Source organism: Aegilops tauschii, chromosome 5 (genome assembly GCF_002575655.3).
Source record: "Aegilops tauschii subsp. strangulata cultivar AL8/78 chromosome 5, Aet v6.0, whole genome shotgun sequence".
NCBI classification, from domain to species: Eukaryota; Viridiplantae; Streptophyta; class Magnoliopsida; order Poales; family Poaceae; genus Aegilops; species Aegilops tauschii.
Window position 1 is genome coordinate 539848827 of NC_053039.3, and position 7253 is coordinate 539856079.

The 7253-nt window shown below is 48.3% G+C and overlaps 1 long non-coding RNA gene across 1 annotated transcript; it reads right to left on the reverse strand.

Annotated features, from left to right (window-relative positions):
- Window positions 1-334: 334 nt before the first annotated feature.
- LOC109760596 (uncharacterized) lies at window positions 335-1059 on the reverse strand. The gene is made up of 3 exons (XR_006664701.2): window positions 770-1059; window positions 627-691; window positions 335-526 (listed from the first exon to the last, which is right to left on the reverse strand). It is a non-coding gene; the product is annotated as an uncharacterized lncRNA (long non-coding RNA).
- Between the last annotated feature and the right edge of the window lie 6194 nt (window positions 1060-7253).

Sequence of the window (7253 nt, forward strand, 5' to 3'; positions counted from 1 at the left end):
CCTAGCACGGGGTGGCATAAAACTGAACTTGATGCCTACAAGGACTTCAAGCACATCAACCTTAGCTTGTTTATCCAAGATGCTGATGCTTCTCAGTAAAAGGAAGACATGCACAGATGCTTCAAAGGCTATCCTTTTTCTTCCCCTCCTCGTGTCCACATGCCTTCTGCTTTTCATGATCAGTCGTCTGCACTCTTATCCTGTAAGGGCATATACAATGGGGCGCTAATGACAGGCGCTAAGGCTAAAAATCCCGGCCGTTTTGCTAGCGCGGAGAGAAATTCCTGGCGCCTACTAGCCCGCGACGCCAGTCTTGGCACCGAGCGCTTCAGTTCACCGATAAGCTAATTTGATGAGAGAGAACAAGCGTCTCACAGCTCGCCAGCGTTGGATGCCGAGGCGCTTACCCGGACGCTCTTTTATGTTTATTCCTTAAGCATCTACGCAAGCGCCTGCACATTGGAGATGCCCTAAAGTAGTTCCAATGGCGGTGGCAATGATTGCGAACCAGGTCACCGGCGTTCTCCTGCAGAGAAACCACCGTCAAAAGACAGAACTCAAATCTCCTTTACCTGACGAATCTAGTTAGACACACATTTGATGGAAAAGAATGATAGGGCACGCACAAATTGAAGGGTTCGTCCCACAATATCGTACTGTAGAATACACCGCCGCCGGTGGAATGCTTCCGCTGCAAATCACAAGGGATGGCCAGAATTGTGAGTATTTAACCCTGAACCTAGAAAATTAATTAAACGTGGGTGCCTACCCTGACGGCGGTGAAGCTAGGTCCAGAGCTGCCGCGTCCGCCGCCCTTGCTGAGGAAGCGAGCGGCTGGTGCCAGGTGCCGGAGGGCGGATCGGAGCGTCGCCACCCCCCCGGTTGACGCGGGCCCTCCTATTGAGGACGGGAGGCCGATCGATGCGGCGATGGCTGCAACGACCTCGGCTTGGATCGCCTCTTGTTCTCGACCGTGTTGCGCTGGCTGCCGGGTAGGGTTATGGTTGGGGGATCTCCGGGTTGGCTGCGGGGCATGTTATTTACAGGAGCACCTCCGATTCCCAGTACGAAGCGGATTGAAAGTCGAGAAGGCGAGCCGTGGATCCGTCATTGTGTCAGCTCTGAAAAAAGGGTTGCATATGGCGAGTATTGTTGCAGGTATTCATACTTTCAAAAGGCTTGTATATGGTGAGTGGGGATGTGAGAGTGAATTGCAGAAAACATCGACATTGAAAGCTAGGGTTGTAAGAACTACAAGTCTACGGAATTATGCCCAAAACTACTAGTAATTTTTTGTCTCATTTTTTGCAAAAAACACTAGTCACCTAGTTTGTTTGTTTTAATCATGATTATGACAGATGGGTCCCGCTGAAAAGAATGATGTGGCACAACATAACATATCGTAAATAGACAGAATACAAGGGACTACAATGTAAAAAGGCCTGAGAGGATAAGGACATTTTTTCATTTAGTATAGAGTAGAAAAAAGAGGATAAGGTTCCAGCTCCACCGTTCACTCGCACCTGACTGCCGGCGCCGCTGCTGCTCGAGCGTGTTCGCCGGCGTCGCTGCTCGCTCGCGTCGCTTCGGTCGCCGCTGCTGCTAGCGCGTGGCCGTCGACGCCGCCGCTCGCTGGCGCCTGGCCGCCGGCGTCGCTGCTCGCGCCCGCGCTCGGCCGGCGCGGCTGCTGCTCGCGCCCGCGCTCGGCCGGCGCGGCTGCTGCTCGCTGGCGTCGCTCCCGTCGCCGCTCCTCGTTCGCGCCTGGCCGCCGGCGCCGCTGCTCGCGCCCGCGTGCAGCAGGGGCGGCTGCCGCTCACTCGCGTGCCTGACGCCGCCCTCGCCCTATGCGTACGCGGCACCACCGGCCGAAGGCCTGACGCCGCCCTGTTCCTCCTCAGAGCAACGCTCCGGTGTCCGTACCTCGCCGGCGACGAAACACCACGAACTCGTGCTGCAGTTTTTGCTTGGATAGGACCCGATTGCATTTTTAGTTTTGCACGAAGGGTGTTTGTGTAAATGTAGATAAACTGTCTAATGCCGTTTGTGGAGAACCGTTATGCCACGTCAGCTTTTACGGGCTTCACTTGTCATAATCGTCATCAAATGGGTCAAAATCGACAACTAGTGTTTTTTTGCAAAAATTTAGACAAAAAATTAGTGGTTTTGGCCACAATTCCATAGACTTGTGGTTCCTGCAATCCTGGCCTTTAATGTCGATGTTTTCTGCAATTCACTCGGGGATGTGAGGATGTCCAACACTGTTCCTTTACATGTCGGCGGGCGAAGGATGTTTGGTTTGAGCTGGGCTTGTCTAAGATTATACAACAAGTGGTGATGAAAGATCGCTCAGGCTCAATCACTGGAAATTTTGGCAAGATTGGATTTATTCTCATGAGCTGCCTACGGCGGAGCTAGTTGTAATTGCGGCTTGGTACTTATGATGGCAGCTCCAACAATTTGTGAAAGGGAAAATGATACAGTCACCCGAGAGATCCGCGATATCAATTAAGGTACTAGCAATAAATTTTGTTAGATCTCTAACCCCTAAACAACCAGTTAGAAAAAGTGCTTACACGTGGAAGAAGCCGAGCCATGGAGTTATAAAAATCAGTGTTGATGCCTCATTTCAGTCTGATACTTTGTCGGGGGAAGATATCTGGTGCTCCGGCTTCGGGAGCTTTTCAGCCGTTGGATCTAAAATCTAAAGGCCAAGGAAAGAGCTCGCGCATTTATTCAAAAAACACCCCTAGAAGTCCGTTATTACAACCAGATCCAGCGCATCCCTAAATGACCGTCAGATTATAGATCCAACGGCTGAGGAGCTCCGGGAGCATCTAAACTTAGGTGCCCCCGTAGCACCTGATATTTTCCCCTTTGTCGGGTGCCACTGGAGCTGTTGCTCGGGATGATCGGGGTAACTTTATATCGGCGGCAATATGGTTCCTACCCCACGTGAGTACCGTTGATTCAGCAGAAATTATTGCTATTAGGAATGGCTTATACCTGGCAGTAAATATTGGGTGTACTAGTATGGTTTTGGAGTCAGACCGTTCCTTTGTTGTTGATGCTGTGATCCAACATGATGCATATGTTGGACTGGATGTGACGACTATCATAGAGACTAAGCAACTAAGTATTGACTTTGCAAAAGTCCCCTACTACCACTGTTGCCGAGAAGCGAATGAAGTTGCAGATGGCTTAGCAAAAGACTCTTTCGGCGCTGATATTGTTCAAACTTGCTTTAAGCGCAAAAAATCGGCTATTGTGCTTAAACTTGATTTCAAAAAAGCGTTCGACTCGGTCTCTTGGACCGCTCTAGCAGCTATCATGCTTGCCAAGGGTTTCCCCGAGATTTGGTGCAATTGGGTTGATAGCCTGAACCGTTCCAGTCAGTCGGCTGTTGTTCTGAATGGCAAGCCTGGCCCTTGGATCAACTGCAAACAGGGGCTGCGACAGGGCGACTCGCTTTCTCCGTATCTTTTTATTATTGTTGCTGATGTCCTTCAACGTCTGATCTACCAGGCCTCCAATGATGGTAGGTTAGCTCACCCTATTAATCAGGAGCTTCCTTGCCCAGTTCTTCAGTACGCTGACGATACGTTGATCATCTTGCTGGCGGGGGCTGCACAACTTCAGTCCTTAAAAGATATCCTGCTTCAATTCTCTCAAGCCACGGGGTTGCATATCAATTTTTATAAGAGCACGTTTGCCCCCATCCACGTGCCTCCTGAGTTAGCCAAGGATTTAGCTGACATTTTTGGTTGCCCGGTTGCTTCTTTCCCTCAGTCCTACCTCGGCCTTCCTCTATCTACTCACAAACTTCACATCGCAGTTTTTTTTTCATTATCGACAAGATCGACCGCCGCCTTGCTGGATGGCGCGGGATTCTTCTTTCTATTGCTAGGCGAGCTATCCTGGTTCGAGCTGTTCTTCAAGCCCTTCCTATATACGCCATGACTTCTCTGCTGCTGCCGATGGGTGTTGTCGCTGAAATAGATAAACGCTGCAGAGCCTTTTTTTGGGCGGGTCAAGACAAAGTTTCGGAGGTCAATGCAAGGTTGCTTGGGATTTTGTGTGTGCGCCTTTCACTCGTGGGGGACTAGGTTTCTCTTCTCTTCAACACCTCAACTCTTGCCTACTTCTCTCTCATTTAACCAAGCTTCACTCACGCTCCACAGCTCGCGGGGTTTCTCCGTTGGCTGCTAGATATGGGTGGTCCGACGACCAGGACCTAGGCACTACTCATGCTTATGATTCCCATGTGTGGCGTGATATCGCCAAGGGGATCCCCCTCTTTCGTAACTTAACGCAAGTGGACATCGGCAACGGTACCTCCACCGCCTTCTGGCTTGATCTTTGGGTTCCGTGCTCTACAGATATTCTTGCTTCACAGTACCCTGCTCTGTTCTCTCATGTTCTCCGACCCTCGACTTCTGTTGCCAGGGTTCTAAGCTCGCCGGATCTGTGCCTCGACCTCGCTCCACGCCTAACTCATGCTGCCGAACTTGAACTGGGCTACCTGCGCAACTTGCTGGCTTCCGTTTCCTTGAATTTGCAGGAACCAGACCGACGAACAGGACGATCTGATGGCAAGCCTCTGACTTGCAATGCGGCATACAAGGCTTTGTGGGTGGGAGAGCCTATCGATCCCTTGGCAATGGCCATCTGGAAGAATTACACTCCAAACAAATGTAGAATTTTCCTCTGGCTGCCAAACAAGAATCGTCTCTTCACCAACGAACGGCGTTTTCGCAGAGGCATCACAACTTCTCCGGCTTGCCCTCTCTGTCCAGGGACGGAGTCCGTAAACCACCTGCTTCTGCACTGCCCAGAGCTCACTACTCTGTGGGGAGAACTCTCCTCTCTCACTCCAGGTATACCCGCAGATCTTTGGGATCTTTGGGCCAACGACATGCAGAATAAAGTTCGCTCTACAATAATCTTTCGCCATCCTTTGGAACATTTGGAAAAGAAGGAATGCAAAAGTCTTCAGGGATGACACTCGACCGGTTCACCTCATCGCTCGTTCTGCCGCTGATGATGTTCTGCTTTGGTCTAGCAGATGTAATAATGAGCAAGCGCAAGGTTTGCTGCGCGACTGGGGTACCATGTTGTTTCACCTATCTATGAGATTGTAAACTAAAGCCGGATACCTCTGCTCCTCCTCCCTCCTCTGTTCCTCTGCTGTAAATATTATCTGGTTATTAATGAAAAGGTTCAGGCCGGCGTAAGCCCGCCGTAGCGCCGTAAAAAAAGAGACTCTTTTAGCACTAGATCTTCTAGTTTTGGGGAATCTTCAATCCCTGACTTTAGTTCTCACCCCATTGTAAAAGATATGACCATTATTTGAGGAATAAAGTCTGCTTATTATAGAAAAAAGGGAGTTGCAACGGTTATATGTTGAAATGAAGAAGGTATGTTCTTGGGTACGTCAATGATAGTTTTCAGGGAATGACAGAGAGAGAAGTGCATATTTCAACCTCAAACTGAATCAACCTCGAACTCTGAAAACCGGCCAGGATTCAACCCTCCCATCCCCACACCCTGGTTTTGACCCTATTGACCGGGTTTGACTCGTTGACCATCCTGCCAGCAAGCCATGTGAGAGCAGTCGTTGTCATATATTAAATAAGTCAGAAAAATTCAGAACTATTCTGTAAAATCAAGAAAAAAATTATATTCATTCTGGTAAAGTTTTAGATATTTTTTCTTAAATAATGAAATTATCGTCTACGCCAAATTTGGGTAGAAAATGAAATTTAACGCTAATTTCTATTATTTGAAAATCTGTAACTTCCCGACAATTACTAGATTTTTTTCTTGATTTTTTTGAATTTTTATGGAAACTTGAATTTTCGGAATTGCCTCTCGCATCACTGATGTCCCTTGAGGTCGTGCTCACAGCATGACGATGACACCTCTCATAGCACCACCTCCGTCTGCAGAATCTTTGATGGCGACCCGCTTGCACCGGCATCGTCCACCTCTTCGCAGCAACCACACATCGCCTCATAGCATCATCGGCAGGTTCGTTGTTTCATCAGGAAATATCGCCACTCCGCCTGCAACAATGCCAGTGACCTCGCAGATTGATGGCCCCTGTCACAGACGGTTGGGCGGCTTGCAGCAGACTGTGGTGTTGTAAGCAAACCAGCTCATAACAATAGCCACCTCGCACGTAGTGTCGACGGTGGGAGTGTAGGGGAATATGCTATGCAACAGAAAAAAAAATTCACGCACGATCATGCCCAGAAACATTATGGAGATTCAAGTTACGATCATCTCATCAACGGTTCCCACAACAAAAGTAGAGGGAGAAGAGTTGGTGTAGTTTCGCTAATTCCACAACTATTTTTGAGCCAAAACCATAGAACAATTGTTCTACGGTATTTTCATATATAATAAAGCACAAAAACAAAGTCTCAAATACAATTAACCAATGCCCGCTCTAGGTAACATAAGTAAACACAATTATTCTGGTCCTAACATGTGAGTAACCCAGGTCCTGATCTTATCTGCCTTCTTTGCTTTAGCTCTCAACTCTGATGCCCATAAACCCTCTTTGAGATAGAATTTCCATGTATTGAGATGAGGTGGTGCATATCTAAAGATTTTGTCATTTCTGACCGACCAAATACCCCAGCAGCTCATGATGATTATGTCAAATGCAATATCTGATGGAAGGATCTCATCATGAGGTGAAACCCCTCTTTGCTTATCTGGAATGATCAGTTCCCAGCATGCCATGGCAAATGGACAGTCCCAGAAAAGATGCAGGGATGTTTCTTCAGTGTGGTGTGAGCATAGTGCACAATTGTAGTCTGGCAGGTACATGTTTTTGCGATGAAGCAAATTCCTTTTGTTTAACCTGTCCTGATAGAGCATCCAGAAGAATAACTTATGCCTGAGTCTGCATGAGGAGCTCCAAATGTGCTTGAAAATGTTATGATGATCTCTGTTTCTTTAAGGGCTCGGTACATCCTCATGGAAGAATAGTGATCACAGTTCCAGGGGTAATGCCATCTGTCTTGAATATTTTTTATCCCTCTGGAGTTGAGTTCTTGAGTCAAAGCATTGAATTGCTGATATGCCTGTAAAGACAACGGTCTATGAAAAAGATGCACTACTGAAATTAGCAGATTTGCCGTCTGCCGACTCTTTGCCGCCAGCCACCAGAAAACGGACGGCAAAGAGGCAGCGGACGGCAACGGAAGGCTTTGCCATCAGCATATCTTTGCCGTCCGCTAGCGGAC